The sequence below is a fragment of the Abramis brama genome (assembly GCF_963993115.1).
Source record: "Abramis brama genome assembly, chromosome: 24".
Classification (NCBI taxonomy): Eukaryota; Metazoa; Chordata; class Actinopteri; order Cypriniformes; family Leuciscidae; genus Abramis; species Abramis brama.
Window position 1 is genome coordinate 3,402,399 of NC_139986.1, and position 14,451 is coordinate 3,416,849.

The 14,451-nt window shown below is 37.3% G+C and overlaps 1 protein-coding gene across 2 annotated transcripts in view; it reads right to left on the reverse strand.

The window, feature by feature from the left end:
• fars2 (phenylalanyl-tRNA synthetase 2, mitochondrial) overlaps positions 1-14,451 on the reverse strand; it is a 147,012-nt gene that overhangs the window by 63,278 nt on the left and 69,283 nt on the right. The window lies entirely within an intron of this gene.

The window sequence follows — 14,451 nt, forward strand, 5'->3', positions numbered from 1 at the left end:
TAGTTAGTAGAATGTCTAAAGTGGACTATCGAAATAAAGTGGAACCATTTCTTTATCAGCAAATCAGCATATCAGAATCATTCATGAGGATCATATGATGCTGAAAATTCAGCTTTGCTCACAGAAATAAATTACATTTAAAATAGAAAGGAGTAATTTTATAATATTACTGTTTTTACTCTTACAATTCTTACTAACCACAAGTTTTTGAGTCTACAGGATTTTGTGTGCATTTCATGAAAAAGTCTGCTGCACAATTTGAGGTATCATTCATGTCCGCAACATGTTGTTAGCAATAGTCACAGTGACGCCTGCCTTCGCAAGCGGCTCTAATTACACGGATGATGATGTAGATGAAGGAAGACTCCACTACAGTTTCTCCGGCGCTGAGCCCTGGATTGATGGTCGGGCTGATTGCTATCACTCGTCTGTCAGTGGAAATCACGAGCACATCCAGGGAGATAAAAGAGAGGTGTAAAGCGTTGTGACACGGCTAAGAGTGAAGCGGAGGCTAAGCGGACGGGTGCCAACACACACACACACACACACACACACACACACAGTGAACGCCAGAGACGTCAGCCAGAAGCTGGCGTGAATCTCAGCTGTCACCAATGACCTCAGACGAACGTCACAGCCTTGCATATTCCCTCCCTCTTTGAGTCTATGAGGTCCATTGCACTCGTAGCCAATCAGAGCCAAGGGTGTGTGTGTGTGAGGGGACGTGCAGCGTAGGCTGCGTTTGACGCCATTCACCTCGTGATGACATCAGCGGGGCTTGGCAGCTTTGACTCACAGCTTGACGCCTCTTTGCTTTCCCCTCCCTGCCAATCTCACTCATTCGGTCTCCTACAAGCCTCCAATGCTCACTCAAGTCTCCTGTTGTCTCCCTGTATTCCTGACTTTATGTGATGGCGTGATGACTCTGATCTTCAACCAGATGGAACTGGATAATATTCTGATTGTCCAATCCAATCTGACTTCAGACCTATAATGCTGCCTGAACCATAATCATACACTGTTTGTTTGTTTGTTGGCCAGAGGAGAACTTGGGCCAGATTCTCCCAAGGTCTTTTTCTCCATTCTGTCACCCGATGGAGTTTTGGTTCTTTGCCACTGTCGCCTTTTTCGCCTTTGTTGCCATTGGCTTTTGGCTTGCTTAGTTGGGGACATTAAATTTAACATTGAATTTAATATTCAACAATAATATTGATCTCCCTGTATTGACACCATTATGAGAACTGAACTGAGCCGGACGATGACATCACTGTTTTATATATATATATATATATATATATATATATATATATATATATAAATGAACTAAATTAATAACTTTTTTACAACAAAAATGAAACATCATTGAACTTACTTAAGCTGGACTGTAATGCTATTTTCTTCTGAAAACAAACTTTGTTGCATTATTTTCCTGTGATCTCTGTAAAGCTGCTTTGAAACAATCTGTATTGTAAAAAGCGCTATATAAATAAACATGACTTGACTTGACTTTATGTCCTTTTACCATCCCCATCCCAACATGTCCCATTTTTCAGCCACTTTCTATCAGTTTTCTCTTGCTGCTTCTACTTCTTCACTTGATTCTTTAGTCTCTCAACACCTCTCTTGTGTCTTTTCCTCTGGTGTTGATGTAGAGTTTCACTAGTCGGCTCTCACCAGAAACACGCCGGCTGTTTTCAGCATTAATAATCATGTTTGACAACAGGCTGAACTGTAAAACAGCCGTTGACATGCTGGTGTAGCTTTGTTTAAGATGGCTGTGCTTACAGGCTTTGACTGGGGTCATATTATTTTATTCCCTCCTAAGGTCTACTTGCTTATTAAAGTTTAATAAGCAACCATTTCCCTCTTTCTCTCTGACTCTTGTAATCAGTTAAGTTGGGAGTTTGAAAATGGGGATCCTCAATCTGGAGGTGATTCTGGTGCACATATATTTGGTAGAACACAAATTTGGCAGAAACCAAACCAAAAAAAAGAAAAAATTAAATAAAATAATTTTTATCTCAAAGATCTCAGGAGCTCATTTAAATAGACAATATTTAATGATAACTTACAGATTTATATGCTCACAAGTCTTTGATTTCTATCTAGTTGCATTGATGTAAAACAAAGTAAAGGCCCTTATACTGTATGTAATGACAATACATCAAATATAACTTACAGCAAGCGTCATGTACCACTTTGACCTCCACAAAAACGACAGATATCATTATGGGATTGTATGAGGTTTATAGGTAGCAAATGGGAAGTATACACACCAAACAGTAAAATTAATGAAAGCACAGCCATGTAATTGAGTTTAAAACACGCACAAAAAAAGTATGATTACACACCGGCACCAACTAAGTAATGTTACACCATGCAAGTTGTTTAGCAATCATTGGCTGTGGTTTGAAATGTTTGAGGTAAAACAAGGTCAAAGTGGTTTAAAATGTGTAACATATCTCTAAATTAATGTGTGGGCAAACTTTGTGTCTTTATCATTGAAGAAAAACTGCTTGGATTAGATTATTGAAACGCTTTCAGAGTTTTACAATAGACAGTGACTGTGATATGATTATTTTCCGTAGCATACTCCAAATATACTGTAGTTAACTCCAAAATGAATATGCCATGCCAAACATGCTAGGGTAGCGTTGTAGCAGACGTCCACAGAGTTCAAAGCATTGGTGAATGTTGATGCAAGTCATGTGAAAGAACCAAAAGAAATGGAAAATGTGAGACTTTTGGTGCATGTCTGTCAGCTTTGAGGTCATCTAATATGCTAAAAAAAATAATAAATAAACCACTGACTCACATTAACAAATAGCAAATTATGGTTCATGACTATAATAGTAAATGGAAATGTAAAAATGGGACAAGCACTTTGATGAAAATAGCCCCTTCACCTTTACCATTTGCTAGTTGGCTAAAAATGTCAAAAACAAAAACAAAAAAACATGTATATATATATATTCCTAGTATAAAAAATACACTTGACATTTTACCTGTGCCCTGTGTTTGAAAAAAGAAAAGTTCATTTCAGAGGACTGACTTTCTTTGATGACCGTTTTATAATCCTCTCTGGAGTATTTTTACTTTTTCACACATCTGTTTGTTTTAATCCTTCTTTCCACTTCAGTAATCACAGAGCAAATGCTTTTAATCATTAACCCGGCGAACAAGCAACACTATTTATCTATTGCTGCCAAGCCAGACAGACCAAACAGAAGAGGAGAGCTTTAAAGACGAAGACTCTCCGCTGCTAATGAAGGAGTCTCAATTTAGAGATTGGATTAAAATACTCTAAAACTAAACCGATCTTGTCTTCTCGTTTTTTTGCCACTGTACGCTAATTGGCTAATACTCTCCACTTGTTTGAGCATAAATTTCACAGAAAGCATAAGACATTACAATATACAAACAAGTTATATGTGTTATAACAAGTGGTCAGCATGCACGCTTATATTTTGAAACCCATTAATTTCACACTGAGAGAAAGAAAAACAGATTAGAAAACATAATCATCAGGCATGTCACTTAAATTACCATTACAAGAAAACAGACACCTGCAGTCCATATACTAACAGAGAGCCTCATTTATTCTGTTATGAACACAAAATTACATTTGCATAGTAAAATTAAAATGGATTTTGCAGGGGGAATATTGGCTCACGCAGCTCCTTACTGAACCATTATCATATATTAGCACTATAGGTTATTAACTACTGTAGTCGGCTTTGCAATTAAGTGCTTTTGTTACTGTGTGTCGATACAGGGAGTGTTAAACATTAGTTGAGGGTGAAAGGGTTTAAAGCTGTTGGAAATTAAACTTTTAGCAGGCTGAAAAGGTGGAAAGTACACTTTACACTGTATCACTTGGATTCTGGCAAAAACACAATGAATGAAAAACAAAAAAAATAGTATTGGAACCATATAGTTTCAAACAAAATACCAACAATTATACTCTGGAGTACAATTTTAATATTCATTATTATTATCTGTCCCATGGTCAACCTGTTTTTTTTTTTTTTTTTTAAAGAAAGTATGTTACTGTGGTAAAGATATAAATGAATAAATAATAATAATAATACTAATCTAAATAAATAAATATATTAATTGTATGAATAACATACATTTAACCCTTTATTTTAATGTGTCTCTGTTGCATTGTAATTGCACAAATAATTCTACGTAATATTAATTAACAACATATACTTACTGCAGGTTTAGGGTTCGAGTTAGCTTTTGGTTTAGTTAATTGTGTATAATTTACTGTCATAACGTACCAACCAACCAACCAACGTACCAACCAACCAACCAACCAACGAACCAACCAACCAACCAACCAACCAACCAACCAACCAACCAACCAACCAACCAACCAACCAACGTACCAACCAACCAACGTACCAACCAACCAAGTTACCAACCAACCAACCAACCAACCAACCAACCAACCAACCGACCAACCAACCAACCAACCGACCAACCAACCAACCAATTTACCAACCAACCAACCAACTAATCAAGCAAGCAAGTTTTATATCATGCCTTATCAGACCATGATTTTTCCAACCAAAGATCAGATTTACGTTCACCACTAACTCAGGTGTCTGCTAGGGTGCTATATACTATATATTTATATATTGTTACGGCTCAGTTTTGTTTTGGGTTTTTTTCTGTTGTCTTCTCTTTCTTTCTATAGGTTGCCAGATAAGGATCCACACCTGTCTTGAATTTGGGAATGTATTTCAGATGTCTGTTCTTTGTGGGAGGAGTGTTCTGATCCCTATCCTGCAGTTGTGTTCAGGAACTGGACCTTCATATTGTTTTTCTCTTAATTGTTTGCTTATTTACTGTTGTACATCTATTTTCTTTATCATTTAACCCCGGGACTTAAATAAATATTTTGTTTCATATATTTTTGGATCCTGATCCCTTTCTTTTGTTACTTCCTTGAGCCGGAATGTAACAATATGAGCTCAATAATGGCGCTGAACAAATCGACCTGGAGCATCGCTGGCCAGAAACCCAGAGATGAAGAAAAGGGATGGCGCTTCCATGCATTATTGAATGGTCTAACAATATGATTGAGGGCAAATAACTTTTGTAGCGCTTGTTTTATTCATACAGATGATGAGAGGCAATTGGCCCTTTCCTGTGTCTTGGAGTATGATAGCTTTTGCTGAGAAGAAATGGTTACGGGAAAAGCCCAGAGGAGGCTGGAGGGGTGGAGAGGCCATGGACACAGCATCAGGATCTCCCCAGTCTCAGGGTCAGCCTGCCTTGTAATGAAAGCACCAGTGACGTGTGACACAGAATACAAAAATGACCGCCTAGACGACCAGAATGAAAAGCAGGACTTCTGTGTGACGGTCAAAGCATTTACCAACAGGTCTTCAGAATGCTAGACCACAACTGATTTGAATTAGCGTTATTATATTATCACTGAGATACATACAATTATAGTTTTTATCAATACTTTGAATTCGTTTTTATTTTTTATATACATTGTGTATAATGATGAATGAAACTGCATGTTTAGACATTACTAATTATTAATTAATTAAACCTTAGTAAATTGGTGAAACAAATTCAGTTAGACCAACGTAAGAAAATTTAGTTTGACAAAGTTAAATTATACAAAGCATAACTAAATTGTGTTGATGCAACTAAACTGAAACTTAACTTTAAGTTTAATTTAATTTGAATGAACTAAATTCAATTGTAGAAACAATTCACAATTCAATACAATTCAAGTGTAAAAAAAACTTGCTTCAATTAAATCAAGTAAGGGTAATAAATTAATTTTATGAGTGACAACAAGCAGCTTTGAGCCTAAATGAACAAACAAGTTCAAACAAGACAGACATTAATGGGACAGTCATATCACTTATTACACAGCTTTTCACAACATAAATAAAGACTGGGATATGAAATATTGATCTGAGAAGAAACCTTGCCTGTTTATTATCTTACAATCACATTACAGTGAACAAATTTATTCTAGCAACAAGAAGAACACCAACAATATTACTGTTGTCCTAGTATTAATACTAGTGGTGTCAACAATAATCGATTCGGCGATGCATCGCAATGCGGGGCATGCACGATTCAGCATCGATGCGGCAAAGTGCCATAATCGATTATGTCACTGTTTTAGGGGTGTAACGGTACGCGTATTCGTATTAAACCTTTCGGTACAAGGCACGCATTTTCAAACCGAACGGTTATTTCAAATGTAAGCGCGATTATAATGTAGACGCTGGCGCGACCACAACATCAAATGGCAAACGCAATGTAAGCGGAACGAAACTGAGCTACTCGTGACGGACTGTTTATCAGTTTGGACCAAAGCAGCGCGAGCCGATCTTATACTACACAGCGCTAAGAGATCCAGTAAAGAAAGCATTTGAACTCGCCACTAAAGTAATAACATCGCTGCGAGATCTAGTGAGAAACATTCACATTTCTCCGTTATTAACGGATCAAACAGCGCTGACGTGGAAACCAGGAAGAAACATTGTGACATGAATGAACTATCCAGTGTCCACAGATCTGCAATATTCACCATGGATTTACTGTAGTAACACTAATTGCAACTTTGGAAGTTTGGCAGGAATAGTAGGCTATAATGCTTTCAAGTAACGTTATGTCGGATTTATTTCGACATTATGAATAACATTGCTGCCCTCAAATGTTAATCTGAACTAAAATTAACATTTGTTTATAAGCACAAAATATTAGGCCTACATTTAATTTTTTCCAAGGAGCTGTTTTGTTTTATATGCTCCTAAGAAGAGTCAATTATAGCTCCATCATTGCTCAAAGAAAAAAAATGTCATACTTTATGATGTTAGTTTTAATAAAAAAAGAATAATAAAAAAAAAAAAATCAAGGAAATTTCTCTGGCATTTCTTTCTTTTTGCTGTATCGAAAACGTACTGAACCGTGACACAAGTGTAGCCTATCGTATTGAACCGAACCGTGAATTTTGTGAACCGTTACACCCCTACACTGTTTATTTTCTGGCCTTGAGTTGGACAATAAAGTTGAAATTTAATTTCAAATGGTTCTCAAGCAGAGAGAAGAGAAACATTTCTCATTCAAAGCACTGAAAGCAGTGATTTATGTTTTCTTTTTCAGGTTTGAAAATGCCATATCCAATACCCTGTACCATTCAATTTTATTTTATTTAATGACATTTATGTCAAAGATACAGGAGAGTGATAATACACACATAGCAGCCAATAAAATCTGTTGTTCAATATCTGACTGCTTGTATTGCCTCATGACTGATGAAAAATTTGCCTTGTTGTGTGCAGTAGAATTTTGATGCATCGCAATGCATCGTAGAATCGAATTGTATCGAATCGTTACCTAGTGAATCGTAATCGAATCGAATTATGAGGGCAGTGCCAATGCACACCCCTAATTAATACTGAAGTTCTTTGGTTGCATTTTACATTTAAATGAAACGAGAGAGAGTGTGTCTATCCGCAGTGTGATATGAGAGACATGAATGAAGCGCCGACCCTTAAATATCTGGATGAGCGTCATTATACAGCATTGCTATTAACAAGAGTCACGATCAGCAAATAACTGACCTCGGAATGTCACAACTGACCAATAAGAATCAATCATTTCATATCATTTCAATCACAACACACTGATCCAGCTGACCAATCAGAGCACAGTGTGCTTTTCAGAAGGAGGGGCTTCATAGAGACAGGAACTAAACGGGTGCGTTTCCCAAAAGCATCGTTAGCCAACTATGGTCGCAAGTTCCGTCGTCATCAGCAGAGTTCAACGAGTCTGTGTTTCCCGAAACCATCGTTCTAACGAACATTCGCAAACAGCATCGCAAAGTTGTGTGTTTGGAACGACAGTTCTCGGCCTGTGGTTAGAAGCAGTTTCTTGTTTGCATGACATGTGGACTCAATAAATCCTTATCTTGAGCAAAATAAGCAAGCTGACATTCAGTACAACCTGTATCTTGTATTTAGAATACATACAAATGTCATTTACGTCTTTTAGTTTGTCAAGAGATTTAAAGTGTCATTTTTGAAGAGTGCGCATGTGCGAACGTGCTCTAGTACGTAAGAACGAGCCTATGATTGAATCTGGAAATAAAGCAAAAATAACTGAGATAAATGAGAAATATTCCTCAGATTCCAGTCGTGACTAGCTAATTGATTTCTTCAATGATGCATCGTACTATGGCAGTAAAGCAGTGAGTTACGTCACTTTACGGAGAACACACCTCAGAGCGTTACTGACAGACTGGAAAGAAATGTGCTGCAACAATGGAGAATATGAGGAAAAATAATGTGTTGTTTTAACATTTAAGAATGAATCCCCTTTTCTAGTAGAGGCCAAAAAAAACAAAATCAAAATCAATTTCACATTAACTTTGCAAAAGGGCATAATAAGGCCCCTTTAAAATAAAATCTAAAAATCTATTAGTGCAGCTAATTCAATGCCATTTTTTCTTTGCTTGTGATGCTCAAGGTGCTGTTTTCTAAATGCCATGGTCTTTTTTTGACTAGGACTAAACTTGGGATAATCTAAAAAGTGAACCTCTAAGAATTAACAAATTATCCAATTAGCATTTGGTGCTCAACGCCATTTAATCTGCTCTGAAATCCTCTGAACTCAAACATTGACCTCTGCTAAAATCTTGTCTGACAGCATCCTCATTTATCTCCATCTTATTTCGCTGTCCTCTGGAGCCTTTTTTGTTGTGCCATGCTCATTTTGTCCTCTACTTAGAGGACGATGACAACCAAGTTCCTTTTATAAACCGCAGCAGCAAGTACAGCTAATTATTCATGAGAGGTTGACAATGTGGCTTAACCTCCTCTAAACGCTGGATAAAAACTAAGCCATGTCAAGTTCCACTTTCGCTAAAACTTCCTCTGTTTGGCTCACGCTGCCATTTGCATTTAATCCTCTTCAAATTAAAGGTTGTTTTTGGCATTGTGTGCGTGGTTAGCGCTTTGATACACGCGGCTAGTTCTTTGCATGGCATTGCATGGTATTAAAAAGTGTGCTACCTGTCATAAAGAAGGGCTTTTCATTTTCAAAACATTTAATAAACCGTTGCACCTCTGAGATGGCAACCGAAACCTCATATGGATAAACAGATATGTTAGCATGCTTGGTTCATTTACCAACTTATTACATCTCAATTAGTGTGTCTTGGCTATGCGGGGATGATTGCTCTGTCTGGCTGCACTCTGGTCCCACCGCACCAGATGCCTGGGGACATGAAACCCCAACACTCACACTGACATTTTCATTCTCACTTCTGTCTTAGAGCTCCACACAGTTACTCTCTATCTTCCAAACGCTGAGAAAGAGAGCAGCAAACCAGCCAAATTTAGACTAGGTCACGTCTTGGTCACGACCTGATCAACCGGTTCACTTTAAGCAGATGAAAATTCCTGCTAAAGCAGCATGATACATATTGCATGAGACGGGAAAAATGTACATGGATAGAGAATATACAACAACAGTGTTGAGTTTTTGATTCTGATTGCTTGGCACATGTTCCAGAGGTGTTGATTAATTTTCTACAAATGGCACTTTTCATGAAGAGGCTACAAAAAAGGACCTGGACATCTTTAGAAAACTAATCAATTTCAATAATGCAGTTCCTAACCTTCAGATGTTGATAATCAACCTCAGGATGTCACACTAAATATTCAGATTTTTTTTTCTTTTTTTTTCTGTTTATTTTCTAATAGTGGTTTGCCATTTTTGCACATTTGTTACTAAAATCTAAATACTAAATATATGTCTAAAACAAACTCCGATTTATTGGCAATTAAAGGTTAATTCAAGTCAAGGTCAAGTCACCTTCATTTATATAGAGCATTTTTACAATACATGAATGAATGAATGAATGAATGAATGAATGAGGCACTTATATAGATTACAATCCAGATTTTATACAGATTGTTTCAAAGCAGTGATAACAGGAAAATAATGCAACAAAGATAGTTTTGGCTGTATAGCAGCTCTAGAAGAAAGTCATTGTCCAGTTTAAGTAAGTTTTTAACTGATTCATTTTCGTTGTAAAAATCATTAGTTATTAACTTAGGGGCCGCTTACACGACAGTTTTCAACTGAAAGTTGAAATGCGTTCTGGCTGTTCATTTACACGACAACGGCACTTTGGTGGCCTGAGAACACAAACTATGAAGTAGTTTTGAAAGCGATACAGCTATCATAAAAAAATGTGAATCTGTGAAGGCGGTGACAGCGTGCACATGCGCATTACATGTTTAGTCTATAGGCATGCGTGTTTGAATGCATATGTGCGTGAGCGCGTAGTCTTTCTTTACAAAGTGACATTGCCAATTACTTGTCTGGCCTGCACAATATAGTTGTTTTGAGTAATTCACCCAAAATGAAAACTATCCCATAAATCACTCACCCCTAAGCTAGGTGTATATGACTTTCTTCTTTCAGCCAAACATAATCAGAGTTATATTAAAAAAAAATATCCTGGCTCTTCCAAGCTTTATAATGGCAGTAAATGGTACCTGAGATTTTGAAGCCCAAAAATAGTGCATCCATCCATCATAAAAGTAATCCATACGGCTCCAGGGGTTAATAAAGGCCTTCTGTAGCGAAGCAATGCGTTTTTGTAAGAAAAATAATTTTATATTTATATTTAAATAACTTAATTTCATATTTATAACTTTATAAACTATAATCACTGGCTTCTGGTAACGGCCATACGCAAGTCTAGTTCCGGCGGAAGACTCTCATACGGAATTATAATCACTATAATTATAGTGCTTTTATTATGTACTGAAAGCGTGCCATTTTAACAACACGCAGTCAAGCTCTATATTCCAAACTCAAAACTGAACAGTGAACCAGGTCACAGTCTAGGACATGAACTGTTGTACTGGGTGAAAAGTCCTGCAAAAGCAATGCGACACACTGCATAAAATGGGGCACCATTTGCATTAATACAACCATGTACATGTTTTGAATCTACATGTGAAAATGGGTGATTGTTTTAAATCTGAGTACATCCATTTATGAGTAATGTACCTTTCTTCACTGATTGAAAGCTGGTACATGCACTGAACACAATGCACTGTCTCATTACATTACATCCAAAAGACTCCAGCATATGAACTGAAGTGTAAATTGTAAGAGATCTTTGAAAAAAAAAATTTTGCTCTTATTTTAATCAGTATTTTTTATGTCTGCACTTCAGTGGAAGCTGGAAGGGGGCACAAGGGTCATAAAAGACCCCAATTGCAAGACTGATGATCAAATTAAGTCATTATTATTAATTAAATCTCCAAGCATGTGTAATATAAAATGTATGCTCACAATTCACTTGATTTGTCTTTGCAATCCTTTCGCATTCTAAGAGATATCATTAATTCTTAATTTTCTAGTGATGCATTCCTTTCCTTATTTTGCTTCTTTTTTTTTTAAATGAAGCACAACAGATATTGCATCGTGGGTAGGGATAAATGAAGCACAACAGATATTGCATCGTGGGTAGGGATAAATGAAGCACAACAGATATTGCATTGTGGGTAGGGATGGCTCGCACCACAATAATGACCCTTGACCATGAATGTGCAGTCAGATGAAAATCAGCAGCAAACAACGTCCAACAAGGGTTGAATTTGAATTCTAATGATCTTCGCGACATGTCTTCATATTCCATTTCATCTTAGGGGATTAAAAAGATATTCTCTTTGATAATAAAGTTGAGGGCATCTTGTTGTCCATAAATTCAGATTACATATCGTAAACAAAAAAATATGCAAAGTCACCACCTGGTCTCATAAATATTCGATGGAGATGTTCCCATCCCATGTTGCCCATCTAACTAAGTGCAGGCAAACAAATCCGCACTTTTCCCTGAAGTGTTAAAAAATGGGATGCAGCAAATTTGTCTAAACTGCTCTCATTAATGAGCGGTTCAATAAAACTGTGAAAAAAATCCAAGCATATGGTTGTACTTGGACTGTTGCTATGATACCAAACTTGCATATTGCCGTAGTAATCGAAGAAATTGCAGTGAGATGGAAATGATTGATTTGTTCAGACTTCCATTATATCAAACAGTCTCGGCTCATAAATATGCAGCAAAGCCAAATAACTGGATCAATGGCTGTTATAATTATATAGCAGAGTGAGAGTGAAACAATGATACAAACAATCAAATGCAGAGTGCAATAGTTAAAGAACCAACAAATGCCTTCCTATAGTCATATATATCCATCTAATTCATACATTATTCATTCACAAATGTTCTCAAAGAGATAGTCTACAAATTCTCCATCAAACAATCTAATTACTGCAGATGAAAGCAGCAATCAGTAAGTTCGGAAGCATATGGGCAGATGAGCAAAAATGGCCTTAAATGGGACTTTTGGCACAATAGATTCTGTGGTTACTGCCTCTATCCACAATGGTACAATATTGTAGATGCAGAGATGTTTGAAGTGTCTATGAATGCCCTCCTTTTGGGAAATGTCCCGCCATAACCGCCAGTTTCTCAACCAGGCCCCGCCCCTTTATTCTGCGTAATAAATTATTTAAATGAGGAATATTGTGACGCGTTCATTCCCGGAAGAAAACTCAAGACTACAATGGAGGCGTTTCAGGGAAACAGTGACACTGATATAGAGAATAACTCCCGCTGGAGGGACTTTGCAGAGCTTTTTCATGCTTTCATGCAACATTACACACTAAAGAAAGTTGAACATGTACAAAAGCATAATAGGACCCCTTAAGAAACTCAAATGTACAAACAAGCTTACTAGCTGAACCTAGTCCCAAACCTATGAGGCTTTCCCAAAAACCTTTCCACTTGGCATCACTCTGTGGAAAACCTGTGGTTTCTGCGGTGCCCTAGTGAACTGACACACAAATTACGCAATTACATGTAGAGGCTAATTATCACATGGATCTCCAGAACATCTACAATAGTAATGAGTTTTTTTCTCTAACCACAGACAAGGAGCAGTGGTTTCCTCACAGTGTGGTGTGGCATGACAGCTAAAGCTTACGGGTTCATCTAACCGGGAGGTTTCTGGCTTGATCCCCGCAAGCCAAGAGCCATTTAACCCAGGGTTGCTTCAGGGGGCTGGTTCGAGTAACACACGTATAAGATGCTAAGGATAAAAGCATCTTCTAAGTGACTACACTTAAAACCAAAAACACTCAACATTGAGAACATGAGAAATCATGAGAAATGAAAAAGAGGAAAACAACAAATCAAAAGAAATGAAAAATAAAACAACAAAACACAAGACAAAACAAAACAAAAAACATATCAAAAGAAATAAAAAAGAAAAGAAAACAACAAAACACAACTCAAGACAAAACAAAACACAAATCAAAAGAAATGAAAAATAAAATAAAACAACAAAACAAAACACAAATCAAATCAAAAGAAAAAAGAAAAGAAAACAACAAACAACAAGACAAGACAAAACAAAACACAAATCAAAAGAAATAAAAAAGAAAAGAAAACAACAAAACAACACAGCAAAAAAACACAAATCAGAAGAGATAAAAAAGAAAACAACAACAACAACAACACCACAAAAAAACAAAAAGCAGGCCTTTGCTTATTGACAAAAGTTTTACATGATATTTGAAAGTCCATTACGTGAAAATTAAATGGATCTTTTCGTTGAATTTAAAAGATGATAATTAAAACTAGAAATAATAATAATAATGTATTTTGATTATTGCAAATCCATTTATGGCATATATAATGTCTTAAAAAAACTTTTGTTTAAAAAACACCTTAAAAATTATATTTTGCAACCATGTGATAGCTTTATGTAGTCTTATTTTGATAAGAATAACTCACAAATTACCATAAATAAGTAATTCAATAATCGAGACTTGAATGACCTTGAGCTAAATGAGCACATGCATATGACCTTATGGCATGATATTCTTCTTACTATAACGTGTGGGCATCGTGCCTCAGGTGAAAGAGGCTTCAGGTGGGCATCGTGCCTCAGGTGAAAGAGGCGTCAGGTGGGCATCGTGCCACACGTCAAGTGAAAGAGGCGTCAGGTGGGCATCGTGCCTCAGGTGAAAGAGGCTTCAAGTGAGCAGCGTGCCACACGTCAGGTGAAAGAGGCTTCAGGTGAGCATCGTGCCACACGTCAAGTGAAAGAGGCTTCAGGTGGGCATCGTGCCACACATCAGGTGAAAGAGGCTTCAGGTGGGCATCGTGCCACACGTCAGGTGAAAGAGGCGTCAGGTGGGCATCGTGCCTCAAGTGAAAGAGGCTTCAGGTGGGCATCGTGCCTCAGGTGAAAGAGGCGTCAGGTGGGCATCGTGCCTCAGGTGAAAGAGGCTTCAAGTGAGCAGCGTGCCACACGTCAGGTGAAAGAGGCTTCAAGTGAGCATCGTGCCACACGTCAGGTGAAAGAGGCTTCAGGT